This window comes from Pezoporus occidentalis, unplaced genomic scaffold (assembly GCF_034315485.1).
Source record: "Pezoporus occidentalis ecotype Australia unplaced genomic scaffold, CSIRO_AGI_Poc_V1 ctg3, whole genome shotgun sequence".
In the NCBI taxonomy this organism is placed as follows: Eukaryota; Metazoa; Chordata; class Aves; order Psittaciformes; family Psittacidae; genus Pezoporus; species Pezoporus occidentalis.
The window spans coordinates 4,505,323-4,516,058 of NW_026914940.1; positions in this window are offsets into that span (position 1 = coordinate 4,505,323).

Genomic DNA, 10,736 nt, shown 5'->3' on the forward strand with positions numbered 1-10,736 from the left:
TGAAACTGGTGCTAGGTCAGACAGGGATATATCAAGGTGGCAACACTAAGGATGATGAAGTACTGGGCGTTTGTTCTTGGTTTTGCTATTGATTCATTCTTAGGACTCAAAGTAGTTTGTTGTCTTATTTTGCTATTCCTCCCACCCCATCAATATGTGCAATAATCCTGCTTTTCTAAAGCTTGCTTGTTTTAGAAGATGAGTATAAAGACAGTACCAGCACTGGGCCACAGGCAAAGACAAGGTTATTTGCCTGTTTTGGGACACAAGTGGGAAAGAAATTCTAGTAACTGTGGTCTTTTTTAGAGGCTTGTGCCTAATACACTGAATCTTTCCAGACATCATTTTACACAAGTGGTACACAGTTTCTTATGTCCCATGTCAAACTCTTCTCATCCTATCTTTGGATCCTACATTGCAGAAAAAACAGTGCATTGGGCTTGAGAACCCATTCCAAATTTCAGCTATCTTTCTTTTCTGCTTCTTGGCCAGTGATTCCCATAGGGCAAGCTGACTTTAGCTTGTGTGGGGGGTTCATAACATCTCACAGCGTTCACCCTTTGTTTTGGCTGATCAGGTTTCCCATGCTTAGTTTAACTAGTCCTCGCTCAGAAAACACAGCCATAATATCTGAAGCCTGATTGGATCTGTTAATAACACACCTGTCATGCCTGGGAGTAAATGGAGCTAAAAAGGGGGGTTAAAGCCTGCAAGAAAATGTAATCTTTAATAAACAGTGCAAATACATTTACCCTAATTCTCCAGGCTGTTGGGATCAAGGGATAGATACTCTGAGAAATTAATGCAAGTGAGGGCACTTTGGCCATACATCAAGGTGCTTGAGCAGACTGAATAAGTTATTCAGCTAGAAGAAATTCTGTCCTGACACCATGTTGTCTGTCACCTCTTCCTTAGTCCTGATTGCTTTCAAAATCCCACTTCCTAAAGTGGAAACCCCAATAGTGCATATGTGCTGCTGTATTCTTGCAACTGTGTTAGCGGCATAGTTATGCAGAGCAATAACTAGATCTTGGTGTTGTCATTGCGGTGGCATTAAAATCTAATCTCAAACTGCTTATCCTGTATTTGTGGTACAGTCTGTATTGTTGCTAAGCACCCTTTTTCCTTTGCTTATTAAAACTTCAAGCAGTAATATCAAAGAATGGCAAACTGCTAGGATATAGGCCCTTGGTGAAAAGACCTAGATATAATCCATACCCAGGGGTGAGGGGGAGGAAGGAGAGGGGGGAACTGTTAAAGCTGACATTCGGCACTGATAGGAGTTGTGCATGCATCTTCCTTCACCCCATACTGCAAACAGACTGGCATAGGAAAAGAGCATTGTCTCCTGGAATTGCATAAGACTGCTTTGAACTCTTGAAGCAGAGCAGTAATGAAATGCAAAAGCAGTGAGTGAAGAAAGCTCCAAACAGGAATTTGGGAGAATAAGGGCAGAGGGCTCTTTAATTTAACATACAAATATGTAACACTTCACAGGCTGGTAGCTCAAGCCAGACAAGTTCTGACTACAGATAAGCTGCATGTTTATAATGCTGGAGAGTTCACCTGAGGATACGGCAGATTCTCTACACCTGAAGTCTGCAAAACCTGCAGTCTAGCTCACCCAAAGGTATGACTTTAACACTCCACCTTGTTTTATGCAAAGTGAAAGCAACAAAGGCTCCTTCTGTTTTTAAAGTATTTGGCTGCAATCTATGGCTACCATAAATCTAAAAGATTAGATCGCAGCATTTACTTACTTTTCCTTCAGTTTGCCTCTGGCTGGACCTCAGTGGCACCATCCTCTCTGTCTGCCTCTGTGTTCTGTGCCTCATCTCAGAACTTGACAGTTGGACTTCAGAAATTACAATTTCTGGTGATGCAACATTGAGTGGGTGTAAGAAGCTCATCAATTGGTTTAATCATCATTGACCACATAGGATCAGTCATTGTCAGAGGCACCAGGTTCAACAGAACATGTTTCCCTACACTTGGACAATGGGTACTAGAGGAGAAACAAAGCAATCTATCACAACCAACTGCCGTATCATTGGCCACATCAACTTGCAAGCCTAAGTAGCACGTCTAATGAAGATCACTCTAAGCAATACAAAGAAAGGCTTTTCACTTCTCAGAGTGTTCTTCCCATGAGCCAAGAGGCAGATAATAAATGGACTTAAATACTGCATCCATGCCATAGATATATTTGTTAAAGATCTCAGCTTTTTCTTTTTCTGTAGGGAAGCTACAAACAAACTCTTCTTGAACAGTTCAGGCAGCAAGAAAACAGCAAGAGGGGGAACGACTGATGCCATGACAAAAGCCTAGGTGGAAAAGCCCACACGGAGCCTCTGTACTGAAACTCACTGGGTTTTGTCAGATTAAAGTGTCTGACAGAGCCAGCCTGAGGCTCACTGCTGCTGAGGCTCCCAAAGTGATCCCACATCCAGTCATTTGGTGCATGAACTTTACAAGGAGTTGCACTCAGTAGTGACTCTCACTTCCAAGGTATTGGTTCAGTTGGGGTCAGACCATTAGCACAAAGTTATGTCTAAAGATAAATCTCTCCAGTACTTTACAAATCTCACTGTTGAAAAGTTCAAACTGAAAGTTCTTCCTGCAATGCAAACTTTTTTGTTTGATTGGTTTATTCCACTGTGACTTGGAAAGCAGATCATTTTGTTCCTGACATATAAAAAAGCAGATATATTTCCAACAAGCCTTTTATAAGTTTGGGTTGGGAAGTTTAGATTGGATATAAGGAGGAAGTTCTTTACTGTAAGGGTGGTGAGGCACTGGAATGGGTTGCCCAGGGAAGTTGTGAATGCTCCATCCCTGGCTGTGTTCAAGGCCAGGTTGGACAGAGCCTTGGGTGACCTGGTTTAGTGTGAGCTGTCCCTGCCCATGGCAGGGGGTTTGAAACTGGATGATCTTAAGGTCCTTTCCAACCCTAACTATTCTATGATTCTATGATTCTATATACATGAAGCCTGTTGAAGAGCTTTTTACAAGGATCATAGAATAGAATCATTAAAGTTGAACAAACACCAAGCCCATCAGTGTCCCTACCCTGGCCATGTTTATCTCTGGTAGAGTTTTTCTCTGGACTATTGCTACATATCTTTACTGAGCAGTCACATTCAAACATATGGCATCTGAAGTCTTCCTAGTGCCAAAGAAGGACTACTGCACATCTTGAGAGTTGTGGCATTGCTCACTCTTTTTGGTGATTTCTCTTATTTTGGTGATTTCTCTTTTTTCACAAGCAATTCAGCTTGTCATCTACTGTGATGCCACACTTTGCTACAGAGCTGCTGTTGGCAGCTTTTGGTATCGGTGTATTTGTAAAAGCTGAAGTTTCTAACCTTGTACTTTTCCCTGATGAATTTCAGCTTTCCCTTTCCCACCCAGACAGGTTATACAATACTTCAGAATCATTCTGAATTCAGACTCTGTCCTCGTGTGCTCACAGTGCCTCCAAGATTTATGCCATCTGAAAATTTAATAACCATGCTCTCTTTTCTATCATCTAATTCAGTAATGAAAACACATGCCAGGACTGAATCCAGAACAGCCCTGGCTGAACTCCACTTTCTACATCCTTCTACTCTGACAAAGCACCGCTGATAACCTTTCTGATACCTTATTGCACCCAATTGATCATTGTCTCACCTAGACCATGCTGCTGCAGCTTGCTTATGAGAATGTCACATGCAACCAGTCTGAAAACCTTAGTAGTGGTAAGATTTGTGACAGCTACTTTTCCTTTATTCTTGGAGCCTATTAGATTGCTAAAACTGGAGATTAGATCACTTCAATGCATTTTATTCTTGACAAATCCACACGTCCTTGCTGCTACATGAAGGAGTTGCTGCTGTGACTTGTTATCTTACAGATGCTTATGAAATGTGCATCTGTTCCAGACTTTTTGCTAGGCTTGAAGGCAAGTGAGGATCATTTCCCATCCCTTTTCCCCAGCTAAACCAAAATAAAGCAAAACAAACAAAAACAACAAAAAGACATGCCTTTTCACTTAGATTATATGTATTCCTTATAGATACCATGACCTTTTGGTCCTGAACAGGCCTAATGCTGTGTGGAACAGCTATATTTAATGCAACAGCGACTTGCTGCTTCAGCCTCTGGAGAAAGATTCAGGGCTGCTGGGGACCAGGATTCTAGTACAGCTCATTAGAGCACAAGCACATCCAAGCTGGAAGGATGCAGTAGGGTCTGTACCATGTTATGGCCGGTCCTGATGTGCTCTGGATGGCCCCATAGTGGTAGTGGAGGACTACAGCTTTTCTGGCACTTTGGGAAGTGCAGCTCAGAAACCTGTGGGAAAGCATTAGCTCTCATTTCCCTTGATTGCTGTTCAGAGGACTTCTGCCTGGTCATGGATCAGTGAAAAGGCAGTCACTGGGAGGGAGAAATGACACAAGTCTTGAGGTAGCTAATCCATTTCTGTCCTGTCAGCTGGGAGCAGTCCTTGGCTTTTCATTCTGTTTCCTACTTTCAAATAGATGTCCTTAATCCTATTTCTTAGGCTCGGAATGGACCTCAGTTGCATGCAATTTCAAAGAAGGCAGCAGAAAACTGACAGTTGTGATCCTGATATTACTGGCTTTAGTTGCTCACGGAGTGCATCTGTGTGTGTTCCGTGGGCAGCTATGTCAGCTAGAGGATATCTGCACACTTCCACTTATAAAAAAGGTGTTTCAGGTCAGCCCAGACATCTTCTTTTGATCTAGATGAAAAGAGGATTCCTTTTTGTTGTCAACACTACTGCTGTCTGTTAGGAGGCTGGCCATTTGCCTTGGGTCTGTACGTCCACTTTAAAAATAGATAAAAATTGCTTAGCTCACATAGGCTAAACATCTGCCAGACTGATTGCTTTTGCATAGTTTTCACACACAAAACACTGTTGCACTTCAGTTGTTTTTAAACATCCACACAGCAGTATCAGCATGGTTCTGGGTCTGGTTACTATTTGCAAAGTTTCCTTTTCAGATGTAAAACAGGCCTTATCCCCACTGAATAACTGTGATTTTTTCATAGAATCATAGAATCGTAGAATAGTAAGGTTTGGAAAGGACCTTAAGATCATCTAGTTCCAGTCCACTGCCATGGGGAGGGACCCCACACACTAAATCATGTCACCCAAGGCTCTGTCCAGCCTAGCCTCATAGAGCATTAACAAACCCAAATTATCCTTCTCTCCAATTGTGAGGTTCAAGCACTCTGGCCATGCCCTGGATTCCTTTTTCCAGTGTTTGAAGAGCTCAGAGTTTGTGCAGCTGAGAAGAGTTGTATGCCCTGTTGTATATGAGTCTGAGAGGGAGAGCTCTCTCTAGACCCCTATTGAGCTTATGTCTATCAAAAACCTACCTGCCCTTCCAAAAAGTTAGATTGATGACCCTGTTTTTTCCTTCCAGTTCTGTGCTCTGAGTTGTCTCTTTGCCTAATAGACAGTCTTAACTGCACCAGCTAAACTGGTGCTCTATAGATCTAAACTGTTTCTGTTTGAAATGTTAAAGTTACTTTTCTTTAGCTTTCTGTTTAGTGGTTTGCACTGTACAGGCCGATACCGGCTCTGCACAGTTCTGACACATTCTGCACAGTCATAGACACTGGGATATTATTATTTTGTTTCTGATGATCTCACTGAAAGAAACTAAAAAAGAAAATGACAGAAGTTACATGATGCTGTGGGTCTGTGTGCATGTGGATTCTGCATCCTTATTTAGCAGAGCCATTAGGCAGATGGCCTGCATGGATCCCCGTTCCTCGGTGTGTTTTAATATTCAAAGCACTTCACAGACTCTTCTGCACATCACTGTGTTCATGCCAGACCTTCAGATGTTTCTTCAGACAGGAAGGATAATAACGGACTGACATTGTACGGGAAAACTAACATTTGCTTTATTTGAACTCGGTAGATTGTCACTGGGAATGGCTTGTGTTTCAGAGTGGTTGACAAAAACCTAAGCCAAAATGATTCTTCTCTCTAAAGAACTGAAAATATTGTAGGTTATTCTACAATTAATTTTCAAAATTAAACATGCTTTTTAATTGCAAAATTCCTCCCTTGCCAGCCCCCAAATAAATCAGAATAGTGTTTTATTTCAGAGGATTCCAAAGTTCACCTGTAACTTCTCTTATGGCAAACAATAGCAACAAACCTACCTCTTATTTCCTTTATGTTTTTGTGAACACTGCAGGTATCATCTGTTGGCAAAACATAGACATTGTTGTTGCAGCAACAAAGTGACGGTATTTTTTTAGCTAATCCCTTGGACAAAAAGAGGTAAGCTACAGGCATAAAGTTAAGTTGATATTTTCAGAGCTGGAGCGGTTGAGCTGCAGGAACATTCAGAGGTCCAAAGACTGATTCCCTCTTATCTTCAACATCGATTGCAGTCTTAGTCTCTGACACTGGTTATAAAGAGTTCCTCAGGCACATGGTCTCAAACTGATTCCCACTGAAGATGTCTCCATGTGGCAGTAGCTCTATGCATTACCAGCCTTATTGGTGCTTCTTGGAGAAGAAATGAGGACCAGAGGGACCCTAGAACAAAGGTCTCTTCCAAGGGAATTCCTAGCAGGCCCAGCTTGCTAAAGCTGCCAGGTATTTCCTTGAAGAGGATGCTCTAAGGTACAAACTGCGCCATGGGTGGGGTTGATTATATATTTTCTGAAAGCACTTGTCAGCACTCTTCTGAAGGCATCTCCTAACCAGTGGGTCCTATGACCCCATAGCTGGGGAAGTGTTACAGCAACAGGCTGTAGTAAGCTCTCATATTTAATATCTACCACAGAAAAATCAACCATCCCACCTATGAATCCCTGCCTTTCACTTGAACCTGCAAACACAGAGGTCTAAAACAAGTCTTTAAACACTGAGGCCAAACAAAAGTTTGGAGGTGATATGGCAGTATTAATTGCACACCGTGGTGCTCACTGACCATTTCTGTATATGATGGTCCATGCCTATGATCCTCTGGTCAGTCCATACGGCTGAACTGATTGGTCTCTCCTGGCTACACACCTAAGGAAAAGTCCTGAGTGTTTATCCTGCTGGAAATGGTGCCTGGAAGCACCATTCTTGTAGCACTAGTTTGTTGTATGCTTCTTGAGCATGAAAGTTGGGACTTACAGATGGATTTTCCTGTCTATTTTCCTGAAAATGAAACTCCCCCACTCTCAAAATTCCCCAAAGAGCTTAAAGCCTCAAAAGCTGGGTTGTATTACAACACGAACCAGGGTGCTACTCTTTTTAAACCCAAGAAAGCTCAGGGTGGAGAGAACGAATGGAAATAGGTTTATAAGCACATCTCTGCACTGGCAATGCAGCCCTTTATTTGAGATTTGTTGTCTCCCCACTAATCTTTCAATAACTTCTGGGATTGCAACACACTGCACATTGTACCCACTGGAGTAGTTTCTTTTCATCCCTTATTAGCCTTGGCTACATGTTTCCAGAAGAGGAACCATGCTGGTTCAGCCCAAGGGTTATCTTGGACCATCTGTGCAATATTCATTCTCTAATTAGGGCCATGAAAAGTAGCCTGAGGAAAAATAAGAACAAGGGAAAAGCATTTAATACTATCCTCTAATGCTTTGCTACTTTCTGAGTATTTACAGTTCAGGAGGGACCTTAACTTGGTATAGCTTCTCTGTGCTTAACAGATAATCCCAGGATTGCTCTTCTAGTACCAGTCCAGTCTATCTTGAGCATACACCACCTTATTGAATCCACACCATCTTTGGCAAGGAGTTCCTAAGTCTACAACCCATTTCATAAAGAATCACTGCCTTTTGAGGCCCCACTTCACAGTATCCTGAAAAGTCAGTCTCCATCCACCTTCTTTTTACTGTTTGTGAGATACGTGCACCTTCTACTTCTTGTCCATGCTGCAGCCTCCCTCCTGGCCATGTTTTTTCTCTGATCATTCCACATGTCATTTTGAAAGCTTTTCTCTTCTGGACATGTTTAAGTATTCTAAGGCAAGCGCAAGCTTCTCCCTTCTTTTACGTGGCCAGGTTATTGCATCAACAGCAAAAAGAAAAGAGATGGTTTGTTGTCTCACTGCTCAACTGCAGCCTTTGAAAGGAGAACACATAAACAACATGTGACACACGTATGACTGGTCTCAATGAGGGTTTTTTTACCATGGTTTGAGGTATCCCTTCTTTTTTTCCATTTTAGCAGTTTTTCTTAGCTCAAGAAATTAAAAAAGAACTATTTGGGGGGCAAGTATGTTAATTAAACCTAAATGTGTTTGGGGCTGATTTACATGAGATAAAGGACATTCCAGTAACACTAAAAAGATGCGATGCAGAGTCATCTACTATGGAAGTGTAAGGTAGAGCTATGCTAAAGACTGCTTTAGTTCCACTCACTTCTGTACAGCTGCAGCAATTTACCACACTTGACCTTTAGCATGAGATTTATAAAGGAAGTGTTTGATATTCTGCTCTATTTGCAAGAAACCCATGAGGCAGATAAGTAACACTGCTGTCTTTTCCAGATAATTATTTCCTGAATAATTTATTTGATACACAGTCAGAATTCAGGCACCCTGATTTCTTGCTCAACAGTCTCTTAAGAGGAGGGAGTGTGCCATTGAACACAGTACATCTTGACAGCAGCTCATATGCTGCTGCTTTCGAATTCTTCCTAAAAGTCCTTCAAGAATTATACTGAGAATCAGCACAAAGCTATATTTTAGGGAGAAAATTCATGTAGCTTGTTAAAATAGGTGGAAATCTGCCTATCCTGTGGGTTAGCATTCTGGCTTTGTTTCCTCCAGCACTTTGCATGACTTGGGAATCAGTTCTAAATTTCACACAAACGTGCCTCTATAGGAATCCTATCGTAAGCACGCTATATAGTCTGTAGCAAAGAAATGGATCTTTTCTGCAGTGTTCACTGGGGAGTGGTGCTGGCCATATATCATAGATCGCATCAGAGAGTATTTTCTACTGGTTATTCTGGAACCCAGAACTCTTTCAATAATGGATGAGAAGGACATTGATTCCATATTTGCCATGCTCATTTTACTCTACAATTTCAATATACATACCCACATATCTGCATATAGCCTTCCAGCACTATTTCTGCCTTTTTTAAAGACAGAATGGGAATTGCATTTCTGAGAGCTTTAAGGCCTGAGCTTTTCAAGACCATCACTATATCAGGGTACTATAAAATATCAATCCATAAACTGCAAGGTGAAGCTCCCATACTGGAAACTGCACTGAGAGAGTGCTGCAAAGCTGCACGTACAATGGTTTAGGCAATGTTTCAGAACTAGGGTATGATTATAAGCACTGGGGCAAAACGACCAGTTTTCAGGAAGAAGCCTCTCAAAGGTTGCATCCAGAAACTGAGTTGCATTCATGCATTTAAGTATGTACTAAGCATGTAAGCCCAGAAGTGAGTCTACAAAGCTGGCCACTTTAGATGAACAATACCGCGGCTTTCCTACAGAAAAACATTTCTCATTATTAATAGAGAACACAGACTTTCTCTTTAATCCTCCTTCTTGCTGTTGAGTGATATCTATTGACTAAATCACAAGTGCTTTTCATTTTGCATGGTTACTTCAGATCTTGTCTTTAATTCTTTTCTTATTTTTCTACTAACTTGGTCCATGAGGCAAGGTGAAACCAATAATAACCTAGGCAGCAGAGTTTCAGACTGGATTTTGTAGCATCCATTGAAGCATGCTAACTTTTGTCCAAAATGGTGTCCAAAATGAAAATAAAAATAGGCATCCTTTCACCATTGTATTGGTGTTTTGTTTGTTTGGAGATTTTTTCTTCCATTATGTAAGTGAATTTTATGCAGCATTCAGTACATTGCTGATATATAAAGTCGCTGCAGCTAGCAATGCTAGAGAGAGCAGCAGGGATCAAGAGCTACAGTATTTTTGTGTAGAGAAATTCTATAAATGAAAAAAGCGTTATAAAAATACAAGGCATCAATACACTATGGCTTCCTCAGCATTTAAAGGTGTCTAAGGGCTCAGTAAATGTAATTACTTCAGTCACATGCTTCTTGATGCATGTTAACAGAACACAAGGAAGACAGTGACCAATAAACTCCTTTGTCCAGACTTTGTTCATATGTGGAAAACAAATTGCCTAACAAAGTACTTTTTTGCTGCCTTCATGGTGAAGTTATTAAGAACTAGTCTAGAAATATCACAACAGTAAGTATTCTGGTCCATTATGTATCTGTTTCAATAGCTGAAGAGATAAGCACACCCTTGCCTCCAGAAATTAAAATCAGCTTAATATAAAACTATGGTCAATAAGCATTCATGTTAACGCTTGCCTGGCTGGGTTAATGCTAAGAGATTTGAACACAGCAAGTGGAGAAAAAATATTGAATTGTACAGGTGGGAATGCTGTTAAATCTCTGCTTACTGGACCAAAGCTTAAAAAGTCATCAAGTAATGTAGTGAAGAACAAATCCAGCACAGCAAGTGTCACAGGATGTTTGTCTCCTAAGGGTGAAGAGTGATGTGCTGAATTAGATACAGAGGAAGACAAGACTGATATTACATAGGCTGCTTGATTTAACTGCTGTTCAGTCACCTGTCAAAGGTATCTGAGGCAAGACTAGATTCTGCATGTGGGCCTAAAGCAACATATCACTGTGTATAGATTTTTCTGGCTGCTGAGTTTTTGTATCAAGTTCTCTAGAACAACAACAAAAAAAGAGCAAA